The 26,274-nt window shown below is 42.9% G+C and overlaps 1 long non-coding RNA gene across 1 annotated transcript; it reads right to left on the bottom strand.

Moving 5' to 3' along the window:
• Positions 1-6,535: 6,535 nt before the first annotated feature.
• LOC120993515 lies at positions 6,536-22,163 on the bottom strand. The gene is made up of 3 exons (XR_005777288.1): positions 22,152-22,163; positions 16,073-16,074; positions 6,536-6,687 (listed from the first exon to the last, which is right to left on the bottom strand). It is a non-coding gene; the product is annotated as an uncharacterized LOC120993515 (long non-coding RNA).
• Between the last annotated feature and the right edge of the window lie 4,111 nt (positions 22,164-26,274).

Raw genomic sequence — 26,274 nt, 5'->3', positions numbered from 1 at the left:
TTGCCATTGATTCTTCCCCTCTTTCTCAAGGGAGCCTTACTCACGTTGTTCATGATATTCATTTAAAGGTGGGTGATTCACATACTGAGAGTATTTCCTGTTTCGTCATGAAGGATTTGCCAGCTCCAATAGTTTTGGGGTTGCCATGGTTGTCTAAACATAACCCAACTATAGACTGGCAGGCGAGACAAATCATTGGTTGGAGCAAGTTTTGTTCGGATAATTGTCTTGTCACATCTATTTCTGAAGTGTCCGTTACGGCCTTGCCTCAGTATCTCTCAGATTTTTCGGACGTGTTTGCGGAGGGTGGGGCTCAGGAATTGCCCCCTCATCGTGACTATGATTGTCCTGTGAATCTCATTCCGGGGGCTAAGTTGCCCAAGTCTCGGCTCTACAACCTCTCTCAACCCGAGAGAGAGGTCATGCGAAAGTATGTCGCCGAGAGTTTGGCAAAGGGTCATATTAAGTCTCCAGTGGCTGTAGGTTTGTTCTTCGTGAAGAAGAAAGATGGATCACTGAGACCGTGTTTGGATTTCCGGGAGCTGAATCGTATTACAGTCCGGGATCCATATCCCCTGCCTTTGATCTCTGATCTTTTTGATCAGATTGTTGGAGCCAAGGTGTTCTCCAAGTTGGATTTGAGAGGAGAATACAATCTGATCAGGATCAAGGAGGGGGATGAGTGGAAAACGGCCTTCAATACGCACGAGGGTCATTTTGAGAACCTGGTAATGCCTTTTGGGTTGACGAATGCGCCAGCGGTATTTCAGCGATTCGTCAATGATATTTTTCATCATTTGGTGGGGAGGTTCGTAGTAGTCTACCTTGATGACATTTTAATTTATTCTCCTGATCTGAAGACCCATCAGGATCATGTGAGACAGGTTTTGACGATCCTGTGGGAGAATAAGTTATACGCCAAATTGGAGAAATGTTTGTTTGCGGTGCAAGAGCTTCCATTTTTGGGATACATGCTTTCTGATTCTGGTTTTCGTATGGACCCCGAAAAGGTCCGGGCGGTTCTGGAGTGGGATCGACCGGAGAATCAGAAAGCTTTGATGCGATTTTTGGGGTTTACGAATTATTATAGAAAATTTATTTTGAATTATTCCACGCTAGTCAAACCTCTTACTGATATGACCAAGAAGGGCGCTGATGTCTCTGTCTGGTCGGATGAGGCATTGCAGGCCTTTTCGGCTATTAAGGAGCGTTTTGCGTCTGCTCCCATTCTGGTGCAGCCGGATGTTTCTCAGCCATTCGTGGTCGAGGTTGATGCATCAGAGGTGGGCGTTGGGCCGGTACTTTCGCAGGGTCCTTCTCCTGGCAAGTGGGTCCCGTGTGCCTTCTTCTCCAGGAAGCTCTCGGTCGCTGAGAGGAATTATGATGTTGGAGATAGGGAGTTGTTGGCGATCAAGTTGGCCTTTGAAGAATGGCGTCACTGGTTAAAGGGGGCTTCTCACCCCGTTACTGTGTATACAGACCATAAGAATTTGGCTTACCTGCAATCTGCCAAGCGTCTGAACCCTAGACAGGCCAGATGGTCATTGTTTTTTACCAGGTTCAATTTCGTGGTTACCTTTCGCCCAGGGGTCAAGAACATCAAGGCAGATGCCTTGTCTCGCAGCTTCCCCGGGGGAGGTGATTCAGAAGATCCAGCGCCGATTTTGGCGGATGGAGTGGTGGTCTCCGCTCTGTACCCTGAATTGGAGATGGAGGTGTTGGGAGCTCAGGAGGGAGCTGCTGGTTCGTGTCCCCCAGGGAGGTTGTTTGTTCCTAAGGGCATACGATACAAGGTGTTCAAGGAACATCACGATACTGTTCTCGCTGGACATCCTGGTGGTAAGTCCACCTTAGATCTGGTGTCCCGGAGGTTCTGGTGGCCAGGTTTGCGTAAGAGTATTGAGAATTACGTGGCAGCTTGTGAAACCTGCGCTCGGTCTAAGGTTGCTCATACTCGACCACCTGGTTCACTTCTTCCATTGTCTATTCCATCTCGTCCTTGGACACATTTGTCCATGGACTTTATTACGGACCTACCGAGTTCCTCCGGGAGAACAGTGATTTTGGTGGTAGTCGATCGTTTCAGTAAAATGGCTCACTTTATACCACTAACAAGTCTGCCTAACGCTAAGACTCTTGCGCAGATTTTTGTGGATAATATCGTTAAATTGCACGGTATTCCTTCTGATATTGTCTCTGATAGGGGCACGCAGTTTGTCTCCAGGTTTTGGAGGGCGTTCTGCTCTCGACTTGGCATTCAACTTTCTTTCTCGTCGGCTTTTCATCCACAGTCGAATGGTCAGACGGAGCGTACAAATCAAAACCTGGAGACCTACTTGAGGTGCTTTGTGGCTGAGAATCAGGAGGACTGGTCCTCATTCTTGCCCTTAGCAGAATTTGCATTGAATAACCGTAGGCAGGAGTCCACGGGTAAGTCACCATTTTTTGGCGCATACGGTTTCCATCCTCAGTTTGGTACCTTTTCTGGGTCTGGTTCTTCCGGGATGCCAGAGGAGGAGAGATTCTCTTCTGCCTTATCCTCTATCTGGCGGGGGATTCAAGGGAATTTGGAGAAGATGGGTGAGAGGTATAAACGAATGGCTGACAGGAGACGTGTGACTGGTCCGGACCTGTGTGTGGGTGATTTGGTGTGGTTGTCCACTAGGAATATCAAGTTGAGAATGCCATCTTGGAAACTGGGTCCAAGATTTATTGGTCCATATAAGATTTCTGCTGTGATCAATCCTGTGGCATTTCGACTTGATCTGCCACAGACTTGGAGGATCCACGATGTCTTCCACAAGTCTTTACTAAAAAAATATGTTAAACCGGTGGTACCATCGCCATTGCCTCCTCCTCCTGTTCTGGTCGAGGGAAACTTGCAGTTCGAGATCTCCAGGATTCTCGACTCAAGAGTTCTGCGGGGTTCCCTCCAGTACCTGGTTCACTGGAGGGGATACGGTCCTGAGGAGAGGATGTGGGTTCCGGCGTCAGATGTCAACGCCAGCCGTCTGGTGAGGGCCTTTCATAGGTCCCATCCGGATAAGGTTGGTCCAGGGTGTCCGGAGGTCACCCCTTAGAAGGGGGGGTACTGTCATGCCCCACTCTGACGATGTGCGGAGGTCAGCCAGGATTGCAGCACGAGTCTAGTATTTGTTTTGATGCTGGATCCGCCTCGCATCAGGTGCACTGGGTGGAGTCATTAGTTTAAATAGTCTTCAGCTTAGGTGCTCTGAGCGGATTATACTCTTCATTGTGGTCTTAGAAGCTAGGATGGAAGGTTGGCTGTTTGTTCCTGCTCTCAGCAGATAAGTGTCTTTGGTTGTTTATGTCATCTATCCCATCCAGGTTCTGTGCGAGCTGGCAGCTCCTTTAACCCCACTTCACCATCTCAGGGAGTTCAGGGTTCTGTTAGCATAGGCTGGTGGACACAGCAAATCTACCATCAAGATTTGATCTGTGGGCTGAGCATTGTAGGGAAAGAGGTCAGGGATAAATTAGGAGGTGACCCTTCCCCCGTCTCTCGTCCAGAGCCTGGTTGGTGTGTAATCTGTTTAACTGTGCACTTCCGCCGTGACACTGGGCCTAAATATGTGACAGTGGCCTGTTCCAGTGGTGGGTGACGTAAGGCCTGATTCTCTGCTATGACATGAAGACTGATTCTGCGCTGACATAAGGCCAGATTCTCTGTTACGGGACCTCTCTCCTCTGTCTGGGTGCCGGGGCCTAAATATGTGACAGTGGCCTGTTCCAGTGGTGGGTGACATGAAGCCTGATTCTCTGCTATGACATGAAGACAGATTCTGTGCGGACATAAGGCCAGATTCTCTGTTACGGGACCTCTCTCCTCTGCCTGGGTGCCTGGGCCTAAATATGTGACAGTGGCCTGTTCCAGTGGTGGGTGACGTGAAGCCTGATTCTCTGCTATGACATGAAGACTGATTCTGCGCTGACATAAGGCCAGAATCTCTGTTACGGGACCTCTCTCCTCTGTCTGGGTGCCGGGGCCTAAATATGTGACAGTGGCCTGTTCCAGTGGTGGGTGACGTGAAGCCTGATTCTCTGCTATAATATGAAGACTGATTCTGTGCTGACATAAGGCCAGATTCTCTGTTACGGGACCTCTCTCCTCTGCCTAGGTCTAAATATGTGACAGTGGCCTGTTCCAGTGGTGGGTGACGTGAAGCCTGATTCTCTGCTATGACATGAAGACTGATTCTGCGCTGACATAAGGCCAGATTCTCTGTTACGGGACCTCTCTCCTCTGTCTGGGTGCCGGGGCCTAAATATGTGACAGTGTCCTGTTCCAGTGGTGGGTGACGTGAAGCCTGATTCTTTGCTATGACATGAAGACTGATTCTGTGCTGACATAAGGCCAGATTCTCTGTTACGGGACCTCTCTCCTCTGTCTGGGTGTCGGGGCCTAAATATGTGACAGTGGCCTGTTCCAGTGGTGGGTGACGTGAAGCCTGATTCTCTGCTATGACATGAAGACAGATTCTGTGCTGACATAAGGCCAGATTCTCTGTTACGGGACCTCTCTCCTCTGTCTGGGTGCCGGGGCCTAAATATGTGACAGTGGCCTGTTCCAGTGGTGGGTGACGTAAAGCCTGATTCTCTGCTATGACATGAAGACAGATTCTGTGCTGACATAAGGCCAGATTCTCTGTTACGGGACCTCTCTCCTCTGTCTGGGTGCCGGGGCCTAAATATGTGACAGTGGCCTGTTCCAGTGGTGGGTGACGTGAAGCCTGATTCTCTGCTATGACATGAAGACTGATTCTGCGCTGACATGAAGCCAGATTCTCTGCTATGGCATGAAGAGACTGATTCTCTGCTGACATGAAGCCAGATTCTTTGCTATGGCATGAAGAGACTGATTCTCTGCTGACTTAAAGCCAGATTCTCTGCTATGGGACCTCTGTCCAATTGATATTGGTTAATTTTTATTTTTTAAATTTTTATTTTAATTCATTTCCCTATCCACATTTGTTTGCAGGGGATTTACCTACATGTTGCTGCCTTTTGCAGCCCTCTAGCTCTTTCCTGGGCTGTTTTACAGCCTTTTTAGTGCCCAAAAGTTCGGGTCCCCATTGACTTCAATGGGGTTCGGGTTCGGGACGAAGTTCGGGTCGGGTTCGGATCCCGAACCCGAACATTTCCGGGAAGTTCGGCCGAACTTCTCGAACCCGAACATCCAGGTGTTCGCTCAACTCTACTGGAGATATATCCAATGTTTCAACAATATTGAGAAAGCAGCATTGTACACATTTTCCAGAGTGTAGGCCAGATATACTCTATTGTAAACAATTCTGCAGGAGAGCAGTTCACCCTGCAAAAGTAACAATCTGGCTGGCTATTCTGCAACTCAGCAATAGCCGTTTTATCAGAACTTAATATGAAAGAATGGATATCAGCAAAAAAAGCAGAGTGTGGCCCCCTCTACTGTCCTTGTCATAATAAAAATGTGGTGTAATATATATAACACATAACATACACTGATGTCATATGATAGTGATTTGCCACTGTACACTAATATAGTAGGTCATTACTAATATTGGCAGATTTTTCCATAATGGTCTACAACAGAAATGGCCAAACTTGGCCCTCCAGCTGTTGAAACACTTCAACTTCCACCCAGCCCTGCTGTAGGCTGAAAGCTGTAAGCAACCTTGCAGTTTGAGTTTAGAAACATCTCAAGGTGCCAAGGTTGGACATCCATGGTCTACACTATTTGGGCCTCATTTGTCCATACTTTACAATTCCTTATTTGTTAAATAATTTACAATGGTAAAATTAAGTTGAAAAACTGTATTTGGATGTCTTGGATTTTTTACAACTCTTAATCATTTTGGAATACTGTACCTGCTTGCAAATTTTGCAAAAGTATTCTCTTTGAAAACATAAAAAAAAAGAAAATATAATAAAATGTTTTACATATTACAAAGAATAGACTACATTAATGTTGTAATAAGCCATAAAATCTAAGGTTAAAAAACACTGTACTTTCACACTTGCATTAAGTGTGGATCCGTCTGGGATCTGCACAGACGGATCCGCACCTATAATGCAAACACTTGTATCCATTCAGAACGGATCTGTTTGCATTTCCATTTTTGAAAAATTATATTACTTTTAAAATATTATCAATTTATAAATTTGGTTCAAGAGAAGTCAAACGGATCAGTTTTGACTTACACAGAAAGCCAATTGGAGCCTGGTCTGTTTTCAATTGCACCATATAGTGTCATTGTAAATGTATCCGTCCACATTGACTTACATTGTAAGTCTGGGCGGATCCGTTTGGATCAGTTTCGTTAGACGGACATCCAAACGCTACAAGCACCTTTTTGTTGTCTGCCTCCAGAGTGGAATGGAGACTGTTTGGAGGCAAACAGATGCATTCTGAGTGGCTCCTTATCCATTCTAAATGCATTGGGGCTAAACTGAACCGTTTTGGGCCGCTAGTGAGAGCCCTGAAACGGATCTCCCCTGCGGACCCAGAAACGCCAGTGTGAAAGTAGCCTAAACTGTCACAATAATGTTTATCTTGCCCAGCATAGAGTTCCGTCACAGTGGCTCAATACTGAAAAAGAACTGCTCAGGCATATCCCCTTGCATTCTGAATGGAGAGTAATCTGTTCAGAATGCACAAGGATGTTTTCAGTTCATGCGACTGTTTTATCTCTGGTGCTAAAAACTGTAGACTTGCCTGAATGGGGGTTTCGGCATTTGTTCCCCTAAAAATGTAGTACTGCCAGATCCAGCATCCAAATTTCCACAATGACAGATTTTTCTTTTGAGTATGTGCATGAGCAGACCTGTTAAATTTTGTAAAATGAACCAAGACAGATCCGTCTGTCTACATGACAAGCGGAGAGATTGATCCGTTCTTGTAACGCATTGGTAAGACCGATCCTCATCCGGATGTGTCTCGAAAATTTGGTCTGTCGCATCCAGATTGGGATATCCGGTGTCCAGTTCCAAAGTCCGAATTTTTTTCCATGGACAACCTTCCACAAGTGTGAAATTAGCCTAAGCTGTGTGTTTGTTCACGCCTTTTAACAGGATTTTAAACCCCATTGAATTAAATATTTGTTTATTATTGCTGAATGCACTCAGTCTTCTCGACATGTTGACCACACTACTTCCTGGACCTTTATTCTTGTGGTAAATTATCAGCTTTTGGCCTCAAGCATACGGCCGTGTTCCGCGGCTGAGAGCGGTCCGTGGTAACCCGGCCGGGATTCCTGCTGACAGCAGGAGCGCACGGCGTCATTGGTTGCTATGACGCCGTGCGCTTCATGCCGCCGCTGCTGTGCAGTGATACACTCGTATAGATCTATACGAGTGTATCACTGTACAGCAGCGGCGGCATGAAGCGCACGGCGTCATAGCAACCAATGACGCCGTGCGCTCCTGCTGTCAGCAGGAATCCCGGTCGGGTTACCACGGACCGCTCTCGGCCACGGAACACGGCCGTGTGCATGAGGCCTTTGTTTTATCAGGTACTTTGATCAGTGTTCAATACATAAATACATCTCACATGTAAGCAAACTTACCAGCAACAACCTCTCTTCAGCTTTGCCACTGGGCTGTGTCTTTGCTGCATCATTCAATTAACTCCCAGTGCAACTTAGCAATAATAAGCCTTCTGATTGGTCCTGGCTTGTTTTGTTTTTTTTAAAAGTCGCACAATGCTTTTCTAAATCTGTGGTTTGGACAGTAAGATTCAAATCCAAACAGTTCACACAATCACTGAGGACAGTTTAGAGTAGTTACTGTGGTGACAAGTTTTGTCAAAATGGTCAATTAATATGGTTTAATGAGAAATGTATATCTAAAGTCAACTTAAACACAATTCAGTATGTTTTTGTAACAATAAAAAATGCAACAAATACACTAAATAAAAATAAAAAAAAGCCTGGTGAGACAACAGTGTCAATAGCAACTGTTGGTGATATTTTGAATCGAAAATTGGATGTGTACCAGAGGACAGTTACTGAGGGGTGATTACTTACCCGATATACACCTGTTTGGTGGAGCGCAGAGTCATTCACCACGCAGGTGCAGATCCATGTAATTAGTGAGGAGTATAAACCCCATTAGCCAATCCTAGCTTGCTAGTTAGATGGATTGATTGTTTGGCTTGTGGCTTTCTGTGGGGGTCTATGCATGTGTCTGGACTTTAGCGTGCGTTGCAACCCAGGTATTTTATTGGAAAAACAAGTCTGTTTGCTATCTGTATTTGACCTTTCAATTGGTAGGTAAATTTTGTACTTTACAGTGTAATTTATGTGGATTTGGGCAAACTGGTTCAAATGATTTTCCACAAGGAAGTTTGGTGTGGCTTCCTTAACTTTACATAATATGGATGGCTGACAACGTGAGATATAGACATTTAGCACCCGTTCAAACGCGTGAGTTTTCTAAGCAAGTTCTGTGATGTGGACCCTATCCACCTGCACTGATTCGGTCCCCATTTAACTTCAAAGGGGCTGTGTAGAAGAGCTTGGAATTATCATGCATTACTTCCAATGTATATAAACATTACTGCTTATTATGTATGAGCCATTTTCGACTAAACACGGCCAACACTAAAGTGAATTTAGATGCATGCTTGCTAGCAGATGATAGGGATGAGCAGCCAGAAAAGTCTAATTTTAGCTTAAATTGGACTTTGTTTATGTTTTTTTCTTTAAAGTAAATATTGTTGGTAAAATTGTCTCTTTTCATCTGTGTCTATGTTGAATGTGGCATGTAGCAGCCTGCTGGGGATTTGCCATAGTGGTGCACAATCCATGTACTTTTCTCTCATTTTGCAAATCACATCTCCTTGTGTATTTATGGATGGTTTCAAGGTTACTCGTGGCTTATGTGCTGTCCTGTAGCTGGGTTTTCATATTATGTTTAAAATGTTTGCCTACCTCCCTGTTAGATCCTAAAGTGGTTATCTTCCACTAGTAACTTTAAGGGGTTGTGCTGCACCAGATGTTTTTGGAAAACACACGTGTACTCACAATGTACATCTAAAAAAATGAACAACCATATAAATAAAGCTATTTTAAAACATTTCAATGCGGCTCCAACGTTCCCCCACTCATTGATTAGATATCTGATTATCTTTCCCTAACTTGCGGCTGCACTGGCTTGTGGGTCCTGGGACAGCGCAGCATCAGGTGGCTAAAGCTGTCTCTCTCTGCTCCGCTGTAACTTCGCCACCTCATCAATATTCACCCCCATTTATTCTAAAGCTCCTTGGCCGTTGACATCACCGGACTGGAGGGGTGAAGTTTAGTGCAATGTTGGCCAGCCTAGTTTCCGCCCCTTAATCAACTTTGCAAAAATTACTTATGCAGCCAGTGACGACACACGGCTACCTGAGCAGCGGAAGAGGAAGCTTTGCTTACCTGCAAGGGACCCGGTACATCACTGTGGAGTAGAAACCATTAACTTTCAGCTATGAATTTCAAATTTGAAAACGGGGGTGCTGAAATCTGTGCAAAAGTTTACATGCTTTTATGTAATGTGTATTCCACACTTGGATTATTATAGCAATGTTCCCTATTACAGACAACCCCTTTAAGTGGTTGTGTCCTCTCAGGTGCGCACATTAGCCTTCACCTTCAGTGTGTGCTTTGCTGTGGGTCAGTCTGTCAGTGCCGTGTGTGTTTCACCCTTCTGCTCTGTCTTGTTTATGTTTTTGTATGGTCTTTAAAGGTTTTCACTTTATTGCTTTCCAATGGGTCCGACCATCTATGTCTCAATGTGCCTCCTTGTTCTGCAATATGGCATTATGTCCATATTTGTATGCCATGCCTATGTCTGTATTACATGCTTTGTTCCAGTTTTTGGGTTAGCCTTGTTCTGTTATGGATGGGTGTGTGTGTTCTTGTCTGTCCTGATTTTCCTCTCTGCTCCTGTACATGGAAGGGGGTCTATGTGTTGCCTTGATGGGCAACACCAATCTCATCTCCTTGAGTGTCCCCCCCAGGGTCCATGACACATTTTAAAGGTTTTCTGTGCCCTTAGGCTACTTTCACACTGGCTTTTCTGGGTCCCCTTGTGAGATCCGTTTCAGGGCGCTCGCAAGCTGTTCTAAATGGATCAGTTTAACCCCAATGCATTCTGAATGGATAAGTATCCGTTTAGAAGGCATCAGTTTGCCTCCGTTCAGCCCCCATTCCGCTCTGGATGCGGACACCAAAACGCTGTTTGCAGCATTTTGATGTCCGCCGAACGATGCTGAGCCAAACGGATCCGTCCTGACTTACAATGTAAGTTAATGGGGACGGATCCGTTTTTACAGACACAATATGGTGCAATTGGAAACAGATCCGCCTCCCATTGAGTTTCAGTGTAAGTCAAAACTGATTAGTTTGCATGATCTTGAAAAATTTTACAAAATCTTTTTTTAGATAGCTTTTTTGGTCATGGTAATGCAAACAGACACGTTCTGAACGGATACAATTGTGTACATTATAGGTGCGGTTCCGTCTGTGCAGATACCAGACAGAACCCCACCTAACGCAGGTGTGAGAATAGCCTTACTTTTAGTGCTATTGTAACTGACATTCGCTGTGTCCTAATGTCAGGTACTTCAAACTTTGAATTTTCCACTTAAATCAAGAACCACGTTATTACCTCTATTGTGCCTGCATAATATGTTACTTGGCCTCTTGGAGCAGGTGGTGCTTTGGTCCGCCACCTACATCCTCAAGTCTCTGGCATATTGACCGGACCCACTAAATTGAATTGAGTCCAGGCAGAGCTCAACTCATCAAGCTGTCCCTGTTTGTGTTGGAAATCAGGCGCCTGTGTCGTCCATTTTTTATTTATTTTTTTGCACTAAAAGTAGCACAGACTACACTGTATTTTGTCACTTATGCACACAAATCAGCTTCCATGTAACCGCTTGGCTAATGTATATATACAGTGCCCATTAATGCAATTAGTCGGGACTGTGTTCCCTTACTGTATTACACTGTGTTTTGTGTTTTGAATTTTGTGTGAAACGTATTTAATCGTTTTTGTTTCAGTTTTTTATTTATAATAATTATATATTTTTTTTGTTAACCACACACAGGCTATATTGTAATGGATGTTCTACTGTTACAAAGGTATCTCAATCTACAGTGTGGAAAAATAATTATCCCCAGATTATGAAAAAAAATACGTTTTTGAAACAGATTTGCTTTATATTCAACACCGGTTGATAATTTTCAGAAAACCTTCAGATTAAATGAAGAAGCTTTTTATGAACTTTATGACAAAATTAAACGTATCATAAACAACACATCAAATAGATCCCAAGCTATCAGTGGGAAACTGAAACTATTATCTGTGTTGCATTTTTTGGCCACATGAAACTTCCAACACTGTATTGGTGGTCATTTTGGATTCAGTCAGGCAACATTTTCCAGAATACTCCACCAAGTTATAAAGGCTATTATTTCTGTGTGAAAAACATATATTCACTTTCCAAGGTCACCTGGGGAAATTTTAAAATTCAAAGAAGATTTCTTTCTCAAGGCTGGATTTCCAAACATAATATCATTAATAGACTGCACTCACGTTGCTCTTATACCACCCAGTGATGTGGAGATGATCTACCGCAATCGTAAAATGTTCCACTCTATTAATGTACAAATGTGTTGTGGCCCCAATATGGAGATCACTGATGTTGTTGCCAAGTTTCCAGGAAGCACATATGACGCAACAGAGTTCATGGATGGTGATTTTGGAAATGGCTTATTATTGGGTAATGTATTTTTTATGAATTTGTTTTTAACATTTCACTATTTTTTTTTATTTTATGAATTTTATAAAAATTTTAAGTTTAGATAAATTTTAGTTTTAAGATATTTTTTTATAAATTATGTTTGGCAACATATGTATCTTAGCTCATTAATATTAATCTTGTTTTATTTTTTTTTAAATATTAATTTTAGAAAATAAAAAAATTATATATAGTTTTAAAATTAAAGTTCGCAATGTATTTGATAATACACATTATTGGATATTTATTTTTTCAAAAGGAGACAATGGATACAGCCTGAAAACATGGCTATTGACGCCATATTTAAATCCAACTTCGGAAGCAGAAAAAAGATTCAACAAAGCACCTAAAAAAACAAGGGGAATGATTGAAAGAGTTTTTGGTGTTTTAAAAAGTAGATTTCGTTGTTTGGATATGACCGGTGGTGCACTTTTGTGTGCAAAATTATTGACGCTTGTTGTATATTACACAACTTAGCCAACAAATTTAAATTATCAATTGATATTGCTGAAAATCTACGAGAGGAAATAAGTATTCAAGGTATACAACTTGCAGAAGGAAATTATGATGGTTATGTTGTTAGATGTGAAATTACCCAATCATTTTTTGGATTAATAAATATTATACATTGATGTGTTAATTTTTCTTAGTGTATCTTTTGTTAGATAATTTTATAGATAATAGCCTTGAAATTTTATCTTTGGTTGACATTCACCATGTTCGCAATGTGATAGTGTTACACATTTTTTTTTTTTAAATTGTAAGATTTTTTGAACATTATGTATCAATATTAATTTGAAACAGTACAGTTTATATCTAATGTTGGTTTGATTTGTCTATGTGAAAATATTTTATGACTAATATTTTTTGATTGTTTTGTGTATAGTCAAACTTTTCACATTTATATTTGTCTAATATAATTAACCGTTATTTCACATTTTAAGAAAAATCTAATAAAATACAGTTTTTGAGGAACCAAATTAAATATTTTTTGTTTTTTGGGTTTAAACAAAGAAACACATTTACATTGGATAATTCCATCCAAAAGCATTTGGGCAAACATAAGAATATACATAGCCAATTTAAACAATTAACCCATAAAATATCTTTAATAAAATTTTCAACAAAGAACGGGACTTCAGCTGTGTGGCCCATTTGGTGACTTTCTGGCCAGACCAAAAGTTACGCTATGGCACCCTTGCAGAGGTAAATCCACTTATGCAACATTGACTACAACAGTCCTGGACTGCTTCTCCAAAAGAAGCATAGCAAACATGTCAAGAGGGGACCTCAGTAAGTTCAAATCAGCGTTTGGCCTGTCAGTTCTCCAACTCCATTCTAGAAGCAGGAAAACTGAAAGGATGGATTTGGCACATAACTGAGCGGAACAGAGCCCACGAGCCCCATAGACTAAAATGGGGTGCGTTAGTTTCTCAGCCAGTGGAAGTGTTTTTAAGCAGATAAAAAAATCCTGCATGCACTACTTTTGTCTCCGCTCCCAAATCATCTTCAGAGCGTAAACCAAACGCAGCCTTTTACAGTCTATGGGGTCCCTAGGCTCCGTTTGGCTCAGTTTTATGCAGATTCCGTCCTTTCCATTTTCCGGCCACTATAACGCATTAAGAGAACAGAAAAGGCAGAACGCTGTTGTGAACTCAGGCTTAAACTTTGAAAATTATTAATATTACTCTGTCCTACTATAGACATGTTGACGATGCTGTGGCTGCCAATCTGGCGCCACCACATAAAGGAAAATGGGCCTGGATTACCAGACATAAGCGTTCTCTAGCAGCAGCAAAATTATGGCAGGGAGATTACCTGCTGGACACCCCTGCCACTATTGTGTAAGTAGGAAAACGTATCTCAGCTTGTCACTAAGAAGTGATCCAGCTGATAGACGATCATAAGGCGCAATTGCCACAACCCGGTACAGGATACATCAAAATTTATGTTTACGTCTCATAATAAATTTTGATGTATCCTGTACCGGGTTGTGGTAATTGCGCCTTATGATCGTCTATCAGCTGGATCATTTCTTAGTGACAAGCTGAGATACGTTTTCCTATATATATACCCGAGTGGCGACCTGGCCTTCGCCCCAAGGGGTCTCCTGACACATCTGGCAGCACCGACCTGCAACTTTTATACCTTACAGCCCACCTGCAATATGGTTGCATTCAACTCCGGTGCAACCAAAACAGGTGAGTCTATTGTATCCACCAGCTCTTTGAAGGAAACTGTTGTACCTCGATTTACTTACCCTATGAGCGGCTCTCTCACCGTTTGGCCGTTACTTCACTATTGTGTAAGTGGCCTGAGTTGACTTTCACACTTCTGTATCCAAATTATAGTAATGGTTTTTTAGACAAGCCTGCTGGATCCTTTCTACTGCTTGTTGTAATTTCTATCTAAAATACAATTCTATCCCAAATTAAAAAATGCCTGTGGACCACATCACCTCAACAAACATAACAAAATGCAACTTTCATTGAACTAACAGTTGCTGCACTTTGTGTCCAGAGACCACTTGCCATGTTTGCTTGTCTGAAGCCATAACTATGAACATTCCACCACTGTAGGCAATGTGCCAGTAGCAAATATCCAGCCACCATGAGTTTTGGTGAAATGGTAAATCCCAGCAGCGGTGTCTTTTACAAGTAGGTTTCTTTTATTTCATTCAGAAAAGAAAATGTCCTATAACCAGGACGCGTTTCGGCATGCAAGCCTTTCTCAATGGGTACATCCAACAAAAGATATCACAGACTATATATAGGTCTAGTGCCGCCCACAGGGACGTCTCCACCTTTTTTAGTGGGTGGTGCTTATAAACTTATCAATCAGATAACAAAACAGAAACAAAATGAAACAAAGCGACATTTGGTAGAGATTATTTCTACCTTATTGGAGAATCTAAACATCTTTTCATCACAAGGCAGAAGTCTAGAAGGGATACATAAAAAGTATATTAAATATTTATTTATATGAAAACATCAAAAATGCATGACCTCATAGTCTCTGTTCAACCCCCTTGGGTGCAATGTATCAAGGGTGTGTATCCAAAAGGCCTCTCTTTTGAGGAGAAGTCTTTTGATATCACCCCCTCTCCTTGGACTCTTCACCTGCTCTAATACTTGAAATCACAATTGTGCAACAGTATGTTTGAATTTATCAAAATGATTGGGAACTGGTAACATCAGTTTTTTAGTTCTAATATCCGATTTATGCTTACTAATCCGATCCCTCACTGCAGCTGTGGATGGGTTGGCTGCAAGAATGATCTCATATCCGAAGTGACCAACACATCTTCAAACCTCCCTCTTCTTGCATGCGCAATAGAATTGGCAACCCCAACTGTTTCTCTGTGGGTGGAAATTTCACTGCTAGAGCCTGCAACAGCAGAATGCAGAATTTCTCGAAGCAAGGCCTGGAAATGCTGCATTCTGACAGCCCTCTGTGATGCTAGTAACATGTCCACCATTTTGTGTTTGTACCCGGGGTCTAAGTACGTTGCCACCCAGTACTAGTCCTTGCCCTTTATGCTTTTTATACTGGGGTCCCTCTTCAAACACTGGAGCATGAAGGCCTCCATTTGCACTAAATTGGAAGTGGTGGAGCGGCCTAGCTCCTGCTCATCGCCCAGCAGAATGTCGTCCTCAGTCTCCTCCCCCCATACACGGACAACACCAGGGATCCCAGAAAAGTTTAAAGCCTGCTCTTCTTGCTCCTCCTCCACCCAGGCACCATCCTCCTCTGACTCCTCTTCAGACTCCTGCTGACTTGACTCAGGTGGAGTAGCCTCCCCTGGGAATTCATTCAGCATTGTGACTTCCTCATTTTCCTACTCCTGCTCCTCGACGGTTTGATCAATGACACGATGCAATCCACGCTTCAGAAAGAAGGCATAAGGTACAATGTCACTGAAGGCACCCTGGCTGCGACTGACCAGTTTGGTGATCTCATCTAATGGCCGCAGAAGTCTGCATACGTCGTGCATGAGCAACCAGTGGCACGGTGAAAATAAAACAAGCTCACAGAACCTGTCCTGCCGCAGAGTTCATACTGGTAGTTGTTAACGGCATGTTTCTGTTGGAGCAACCTATCAAACATATACAAGGTTGAGTTTCAGCACGTTGGGAAGTCACAAATCAGACATCTGATGGGCAAGTGGTGTCGCCGCTGAACGTCAACAAGGCGTGCCATGGCCGTGTAAGATCTTCTAAAATGGCCAGAGATTTTCTTGGCTTGCCACAAAACGTCCTGGACCACGGGGTATTTGGCAAAAAAAAGCTGCACGACTAAGTTCAGGATGTGTGCCATGCATGGCACGTGTATCATTTTGCCCTGTTTCAGCACGCTCAGCAGATTGGCGCCGTTGTCGCACACCACTTTGCCAACTCAAATTGAGCGGGGTTAGCCACTGATCGGCCTGTGACCGCAGAGCTGAAAGGAGTGGAGGATTAATGTGGCTCTTGGCTTCCAGGCATAACAGCCGTAGCACAGCATGGCAAAGTCTCACCTGGCACGTCAAATAGGTTCTGGGGAGCTGGGGGGGGGGGGGGTGCAGCGAAAGAGGCGGTAGCAGTGGAAAAGGAAGAGTCAGCCGAGGAGGAGACAGAGTATGGAGTAGGAGGAGGGGAAGAAGAGGCAGGCCTGCATGCAATTCATAGCGGTAACACCAAATCCACACGAGTGCCACGGGTTGCATGCTTGACAGATGTCAGAAGGTTCACCCAGTGGGCAGTAAAAGTTATGTACCTTCCCTGCCTGTGTTTGCTAAACCACGTGTCTATGGTCAAATGGTCAGATGTATCTTGGCACCAACACTGTGTGCCAGAGATACATTTATTTGCCGCTTAACATGGCCATATAGCTTTGGGATGCCCTTCTGGGAGAAATATTTCCTTCCGGGGACCTTCCATTGCGGTGTGCCAATGGCCACAAATTTTCTAAAGGCCTCCGAGTCCACCAGTTTATATGGCAGTAGTTAGTGGGCTAGCAGTACCGACAAGCCAGCTGTCAGCCGTTGGGCAAGAGGGTTATCCGGCATCATCAACTTTTTACGTTCAAACATTTGGGCCACGGAAGCCTGCCTTTTGCCAGATGAACACGACGATGGCACGGTTGAAGGTGGAGTGGAGGACAAATGAAAGGAGAGAGGAGGAGAAGGAGAAGAGGCAGGTTGTGTAGCGCTGGGAGTGTGGCTTTGTGGGTTCTGACGGTGTTACTCCCATTGGGCTCGTTCATTGAAGGCCAGGTGCCTTCATAAGGCAGTCGTCCCTAGGTGAGTGTTGGGCTTACCGCAAATTATGCATTGACAGCACAGGCTGCCGATGGCAACACTATTGTCAGCAGCGGACACGTTAAAAAAAGCTTACACTGCGGAGCCATGTGCTTCCTGGGAGCGCCAGATGTGACCGTGCATGGTGGATGGCTCGCTCCAGATACATTTGCAGTCTGCTTTTTGCCTCCTGTGCACTGAAAGTTCTGCCTGCTTCTCCTACTTCTACCTCCTATCTGCTGCTCTGCATCTCCCTCTGAACTCCCCTCCTCTTCTTCTCTTGTGGGCAAAAACGTCACATCCATCGACATGTCATCATCGTCACCTTCACCACCGCTGACATTAGAGATATCGGAGTAGGCAGCAACAACGGGGACCTCTGTCCTTGGGCTGATCTGGGAACTGTCGTCAGACCGCTGGGTGGTGGCCGTTGCTACCTCCTCTTCCTCACCTGATGCCAAGAATGGCTGCGCATCGGTAAGGTCTGGGAAAATAATTCCTCTGCCTAGAGTGGAGAGGCTATGATAGTGGTGTCTTTGGTGATGCACACAGCAAAGAGTGAGGAGGGTGCAGATACAGAGGATGAGGAGGGTGCAGAAGCGGAAGGCTGAGTGAGCCACTCAACCAACTCTGGTGCATCCTTTGACGTAATCGCACGCACCCTTTCCAACTTCCCACTTAGGCTCCGGCCTGGTGCACCTGCCTGACCCCTACCACCCTCGCGGATTGGCATGCCTCTTCTTCTGCCTATCATTTTCAAAATGACACTGTGACAAAGTCCCTATAGAAGAAATGTATTTGTGGAAGCAGGTATATAGAACCCCTTAATAAATATTTGCTGGAAGCAGGTATGTCAAACACCCTAATCAGTTTTTTGGGGGGCAACAGGTATATCACACCAGTTGCAATTAGTTGTTCCAATAGCAATTGTCCCTCTATATAGCTACTGTATCGCAGCAGAACGGCACACAACTGCTGCACAATACAAATGCACTATATAGAAATTATACTATAGGTATATCACACCCCTGCCTCAATCAGCATTTTTCTTTTTGGGGGGGGGGGGCAACTGGTATATCACAGCAGTTGCAATTAGTTTTTCCAATAGCATTTGTCCCACTATATAGCTGTGGTATCGCCGCAGAAGCGCACACAACTGCTGCACAATACAAATGCACTATATACGGTAGAAAGTATATTATAGGTATATCACACCCCTGCCTCAATCGTTTTTTTGAGGGGGCATCTGTATATCAAACCAGTTGCAATTAGTTGTTTCAACAGCGTTTGTTCCTCTGTATAGCTGCGGTATCTCAGCTGAACCGCACAAAACTGCAGCACAATACAAATGCATTATATAGAAATTATATTATAGGTATATCACACCCCTGCCTCAATCAATTTATTATTATTTTTTTGGTGGGGGGGGGGCAACTGGTATATCACAGCAGTTGCAATTAGTTGTTCCAATAGCATTTGTCCCTATATATAGCTGTGGTATTGCAGCAGAACCGCACATAACTGCTGCACAATACAAATGTACTACATAGAAAGTATTTTATAGGTATATCACACCCCTGCCTCAATCAGTTTTTTGGGGGCAACTGGTATATCACACCAGTTGCGATTATTTATTGCAATAACGTTTGACCCTCTGTATAGCTGCGGTATCACAACAGAAACGCACACAACTGCTGCACAATACAAATGCACTATATAGAAATTATATAATAGGTATATCACACCCCTGCCTCAATCAGTTTTTTGGGGAGGTAACTGGTATATCACACCAGTTGCAATTAGTTGTTCCAATAGCATTTGTCCCTCTATATCTCTATGGTATTGCAAGAGAACCGCACACAACTGCTGCACAATACAAATGCACTATATGGAAAGTATATTATAGGTATATAACACCCCTGCCTCATTCAGTTCATTTTGGGGGGCAACTGGTATATCACAACAGTTGAAATTAGTTGCACCAATAGTGTTTATCCCTCTATATAGCTGCGGTATCTCAGCAGAACGCCACATAAATGCAGCACAATACAAATGCACTATAAAGAAAGTATATTATAGGTATATCACACCCCTGCCTCAATCAGTTTTTTTTTGTTGGGGGGGAGCAACTGGTATATCAAAGCAGTTGCAATTAGTTGTTCCAATAGCATTTGACCCTCTATATAGCTGTGGTATCGCAGCAGAACCGCACACAACTGCTGCACAATACAAATGCACTATATAGAAAGTATATTATAAGTATTTCACACCCCGGCCTCAATCAGTTATTTTTTTGAGGGGGGGGGGGGCAACTGGTATATCACAGCAGTTGCAATTAGTTGTTCCAATAGCATTTGTTCCTCTATATAGCTGCGGTATTGCAGAAGAACCGCACACAACTGCTGCACAATACAAATGCACTATATAGAAAGTATATTATAGCTATATCACACCCCTGCCTCAATCAGTTTTTTTGTGGGACAACTGGTATATCACACCAGTTGCAATTAGTTGTTTCAATAACGTTTGTCCCACGGTATAGCTGCGGTATCTCAGCAGAATCATACACAACTGCTGCACAATACAAATGCACTATATACAAAGTATATTATAGGTATTACACACCCCTGCCTCAATCATTTTTGGAGGGGGCAACTGGTATTTCACACCAGTTGCATTTATTTATTCCAATAGCATTTGCCCCTCTGTATAGCTGTGGTATCACAACAGAACTGCACACAACTGCTGCACAATACAAATGCACTATATAGAAATTATATAATAGGTATATCATACCCCTGCCTCAATCAGTTTTTTTGGGGGCAGCTAGTATATCACACCAGTTGCAATTGGTTGCTCCAATATCGTTTGTCTCTCTGTATAGCTGCGGTATCGCTGCAGAACCGCACACAACTGCTGCACAATACAAATGCACTATATAGAAATTATATTATTGGTATATCAAACCCCTTCCTTAATCAGTTTTTTTGGGGGCAACTGGTATATCACACCAGTTGCAAATAATTGTTCCAATAGCATTTGCACCTCTATATAGCTGCGGTATCACAGCAGAACCGCACTCAACTGCTGCACAATACAAATGCACTATATACAAAGCATATTATTGGTATTACACACCCCTGCCTCAATCATTTTTTGGGGGGGAGCAACTGGTATTTCACACCAGTTGCATTTATTTATTCCAATAGCATTTGCCCCTCTGTATAGCTGCGGTATCACAACAGAACTGCACACAACTGCTGCACAATACAAATGCACTATATAGAAAGTATATTATTGGTATATCACACCCCTGCCTTAATAAGTTTTTTTGGGGGCAACTGGTATATCACACCAATGGCAATTAGTTGTTCCAATAGCATTTGCCCCTCTATATAGCTGCGGTATCACAGCAGAACCGCACTCAACTGCTGCACAATACAAATGCACTATATAGATAGTATATTATAGGTATATAACACCCCTACCTCAATCAGTTTTTTGGGGGGGCAACTTGTATATCACACCAGTTGCAATTATTTATTCCAATAGCGTTTGCCCCTCTGTATAGCTGCGGTATCACAACAGAACCGCACACAACTGCTGCACAATACAAATGCACTATATAGAAATTATATAATAGGTATATCACACCCCTGCCTCAATCCGTTTTTTGGGGGGCAACTAGTATATCACAACAGTTGCAATTAGTCTCTCCAATAGCGTTTGTCCCTCTGTATAGCTTCGGTATCGCTGCAGAACCGCACATAACTGCTGCACAATACAAATGCACTATATAGAACTGATATTATAGGTATATCACACCCCTGCCTCAATCTGTTTTTTGGGGGGCACCTATAATATCACACCAGTTGCAACTAGTTGCTCCAATAGCGTTTGTCCCTCTGTATAGCTGCGGTATCGCTGCAGAACTGCACACAACTGCTGCCCAATACAAATGCACTATATTTAGAAATTATATTATAGGTATATCACACCCCTGCCTCAATCCGTTTTTTTGGAGGGCAACTCGTATATCGCATCAGTTGCAATTAGTTGTTCCAATAGCATTTGTCTGTCTGTATAGCTGCATTATCTCAGCAGAACGGCACACAACTGCTGCACAATACAAATGCACTATATAGAAAGTATATTATAGGTATATTACACCCCAGCCTCAATCAGTTTTTTTTTTTTGGGGGGGGGCAGTGGTATATCACACCAGTTGCAATTAGTTGTTTCAATTGCGTTTGTCCCTCTGCATAGCTGCGATATCACAGCAGAATAGCACACAACTGCTGCACAATACAAATGCATTATATAGAAATTATATTATAGGTATATCACACCCCTGCCTCAATCAGTTTTTTGGGGGGCAACTGGTATATCACAGAAGTTGCAATTAGTTGTTCCAATAGCATTTGTCCCTCTGTATAGTTGCGGTATCACAGCAGAACAGCACACAACAGCTGCACAATACAAATGCACTATTTAGAAAATATATGATAGGTATATCACACCCCTTCCTCCATCTTTTTTTTTGGGGGGGAAACTGGTATATCACATTAGTTACAATTAGTTGTTCCAATAGCGTTTGTCCCTCTGTATGGCTGCGGTATCAATACAGAACCGCACACAACTGCTGCACAATACAAATGCACTATAGAGAAATTATATTATAGGTATATCACACCCCTGCTTCAATTAGTTTTTTTTTGTGTTTGTCCCTCTGTATAGCTGCGGTATCGCAGCAGAACCGCACGCAACTGCTGCACAATACAAATGCACTATATAAAAAGTACTGTATATTATAGGTATATCACACCAGTTGCAATTAGTTATGCCAATAGTGTTTGTCTCTCTGTATAGCTGCAGTATTGCAGCAGAACCGCACACACTTCTACACAATACAAATGCACTATAATATACTTTCTATGTTAGAAAGTATATTATAAGTATATCACACCCCTCAGTATGTCACACCTATCCATAACACACCTATACCAGTCTTTAAAAGGACTTTTTTGGCCCTATTAGCTAGAGTTTGGTGTCCCTAACAGTCTGCCCCTGCTCCACACAGCAACCTCTCCCTACTCTGGCAAAAGACTGAATGTAAAATGGCACCCAGATCAGGTTTATTTATTGGGTAGGGGTGTGTCCATTTGCTGAAACGTCTCAATTGGCTGTCCTGTCCCACCTGATGGATGTGTTATGGGTCAAAGTTGTACACAATGCAAAAGAATATGGCACCGGCGGACATTGCCATATGTTCGCCTGTTCGGCAAACCGCGAACGAGCAAAGTTTGCCGCGAAACAACTGCTGGGCGCAAGGCCATTTATAAATGCAAGCAGTAAGGGCAGAAATTGGCTGTCAATCAAAGTCTAGGGGGAGGGAAATAGGCTATGATGGTGTGAGGGGAAGGAATTATTTATGAAAATGAGCGGGAAAGCTTTATAGGGCGATAAAATAGGACAGGTTAGTCCTGAGAAGATTATGGATCGATCGCTGGGAACTATCAGGGTAAACAAATATTAAAGTACATTCGGTTTCATATGTCAGAACATGGTTGACAGGTTCCCTTTAAGTAAATGCTGTCAGGCTAATTCAAACTCCTGCTTGCCATTATAAAGCCACTGCTACAAGGAAGCGGTCACACATTCTAGTAATAGGTGAGCTTCTATCAGCTGAACCCTAACTGTATTACTTATCTATTGGAAACACCTTAAAATGCAAAACATAGCACAGTGACCTTTGACAATGAATTTCCCTGGTAATTTGCAAACATCATCCTTTTTTCCTGTGGTAGAAGTGAAATTGTGTGAATTAATGTGGGCGTGAATATGCATTCATTATGTAAATCTGAAATTCTTACTGCCCCACAGAAAGATGTGAGAAAAGCAGGACATTTGGCTCATTTTGGATGTTACATAGTGAACATGAGACAGTTAATAGTCACAGCAAAAATCAGTTTTATCAAATGATTGCTCTTAACATTTATTTATTTCAACAAAAATAGACTGGCAGAATTCTGGCAGAATTTTGTCATATGAGCAACTTTTTATTCATCTTCTAGGAGAACAGCCAATTCTGCACTGCTGAATTAATAGCAGGTTTGCCCTTATATTTTCAATATTTTCATGTAACTGAATGCATAAAACAATGCTGTATAATACATTCTGAAAGTCTTTAGACCCTTTCATATTTTTTCACATTTTGTTAGAGTGCTAAAAAAAATTAAGTGTTCCCCATCAATCTACAAAATACCCAATAATGAGCAAGTAAAAACAGAGTTTTAGAGATATTTGCTAATTTATTGACAAGGAAAAATGAAAATGGCGCACCTCTGATTTCTCTTGATCATCTTTGAGATGGTTCCACACTTTGATTTGACTTCACCTGTGGTAAATTCAGTTGATTAGACATGATTAAAGACACACCCCTATCTATATAAGGTCTCACAGCTGACAAGGCATATCAGAGCAAAAACCAAGCCACGAGGAGCATAAAACTGCTTGTGGACCTCAGAGACAGAATTTTTTGGGCACATACAGTATCTGGAGAAGGGTAAAAAATTTCTGTTGCACTGAAAATTCTCTAGAAAACAGTAGCCTCCATATTTCTTAAATGGAAGAAGTTTGGAACAACCGGGACTCTTCCCAGAGCTGGTCATCCCACCTAACTAAATAATCAGGGGAGATGGGTCTTTGTAAGAGAGGTGAGTAAGAACCCAATGAGTACTCTGGCTGAGCTCCAAAGATCTGGTGCACAGTACAATAATTTAAGCTTTATGGCAGAGTGGCCAGAAAGATGCCTCTCCTCAGTAAAAGACACATGAAAGCCCACCTGGAGTTTGCAAGAGCACCTAAAGGACTTTCAGACTGTTAAACACTAGATTTTCTGGTTTGATGAAACCAACATTTTGGCCTTAATTCTAAGAGTTATGTCTGGAGGAAACTAGGCACTCCTCCTTACCTTCTCAATATGATTCCTACAGTAAAGCATGGTGGTGGCAACATCATGTTGTGGGGGCGTTTTTCTTTGATTAGGACAGGGATATTGGTCAGATTTGAGGAAAATCTGAATGGAGCAAAGTAAAGAGACACAGATATAATTGAGCATCCTGTTTAGTGCTGGCAGGACAAGGGGCCTTTTGGTTCCTTGCCCTGACGATCATGGGGATACATATCAGGGCGCAAAGAGCATGGAGGCACAGAGCAAAGGGGTAAGAGCAGGGAGGCACAGAGCATGGGGCACAGAGCCAGGGATCACAGGATTCCTCTTGCTCCTCCTCCTTGCAACCCCCAGTTACATCCTCTCTGTCTTCACTGCCCTTTCTAGTGTTTCTAGACATGCTGCGGATCACCACCAGGGCCTGTTTTCCGGTTTTTCAATTACGCCTATTGAACAAGCTAAACCAGAGTGTCGCAATTTCATTCAGACACTAAAAGGGCGTGAGATGTTCTGTATGTATAAACTCAACTGCCTCAATCCGCACGGTCTCAATGAGGCATTTGAAATTAACCTCTTAAAGGGCTTTTATTATCTCCTTTATTGTCTCTGTTATTCCTATGCAATTTTATGTACTAATTCTATTTACTTTGTCTATGTACCGTATTCACCATGTTCATGATTTGTTAATCGGTTTGTGGATTTTGCCGATTGTATATGGCATATGGTTCATTTTCAGGCCATTTTTTATATTTATACAATTTTTTATATTTATACATTAGAGATGAGCGAATCGAAGTTGCAGAATATATTTTGATTCGAATTTCAGGAAAAATTCAATTTGCACCGAATCCGAATTTTCTCACGCTTCGTGGTTATGGAGCAAGGAACTCTGGGAAGGCGGGATCACGCATAATGCCATGCATGCAGACAATCAGCAGCCAGCCAGCCCTGTGATGTCACAGCCCTTTAAATAGCCTCAGCCATCTTGAATTCTGCCGTTTTCCACTGTGCTTAGTGCAGGGAGAGACTTCAGCAGGTGTAAGGACAGTGCTAGGAAAAACTTCATTGTGCTAAAAAAAGGATTTAGAACTGCAGGGAAAGATAATTCAAGGTGTAGGGAAAGGATAGGGGGGAATCATTCCACAGCATTTATGTTGAACAGGGTTCAGTAGGGGAGGTGACAGCCTGGGTAATAGGAACAATCCTATTACACCTTGATGCACTGACTGGAGACCCAAAATTGCCAATATACAGCTCTGTAATTCCAGGAAAACGTTCTTGTTATTGTGGTCTTACAGGCATTAACAGGGTTTGTTACAAGGAAATATTTCCACGTCTTATTTGCCCTTGTGCGGTGCAATTATATGTTCTAAAGCATTTTTTGGCTTGTATTAGGCTACTTTCACACTGGCGTTTTGGCTTTCCATTTGTGAGATCCGTTCAGGGCTCTCACAAGCGGTCCAAAATGGATCAGTTTTGCCCTAATGCATTCTGAATGGAAAAGGATCCGCTCAGAATGCATCAGTTTGCATCAGTTCAGTCTCCATTCCGCTGTGGAGGCGGACAGCAAAACGCTGCTTGCATCGTTTTGATGTACGTCTGACAAAACTGACCCAAACGGATCCGGACACACAATGTAAGTCAGTGGGGACGTATCCGTTTTCTATGACACAATAAAAAACAGATCCATCCTCCATTGACTTTCAGTGGTGTTCTGAACGGATGCAGACGTTTGTATTATCTTAACATATCTGTCTATGCAGATCCATGACGGATCAGCACCAAACGTGAGTGTGAAATTAGCCTTTGTGGGGAAAAAAGGGTTTATTAGCCGTTGTGTGGTGAAGTGCTAAAATTACAGCACTTTTTGTCGTATATTAGTGGCAAAAGTAAAATATATTTGCCGTTTAGCAGTGCAGTTATATGTTCTAAAGCCTTTTCTGGCGTGTATAAGTGGAAAAAATTAATATATTTGCCGTTCAGTGGTGCAGTTATATGTTCTTAAGCCTTTTGTGGTGTGTATTAGCATAAAAAATAAACTATATTTGCCGTTCAGCAGTGCAGTTATGTGTTCTAAAGCCCTTTTTTGTGTGTATTAGTGTAAAAAAATGGGCTTATTAGTAGAGTTGAGCGGACACCTGGATGTTCGGGTTTGACCGAACTTCGGAAAAAAGTTTGAGTTCGGGACCCGAACTTGACCTCGAACCCGAACCCCATTGAAGTCAATGGGGACCCGAACTTTTGAGCACTAAAATGGCTGTAAAA

The sequence above is a fragment of the Bufo bufo genome, chromosome 3 (genome assembly GCF_905171765.1).
Source record: "Bufo bufo chromosome 3, aBufBuf1.1, whole genome shotgun sequence".
Taxonomy (NCBI): Eukaryota; Metazoa; Chordata; class Amphibia; order Anura; family Bufonidae; genus Bufo; species Bufo bufo.
This window is presented reverse-complemented; position numbering and strand designations above follow the sequence as displayed.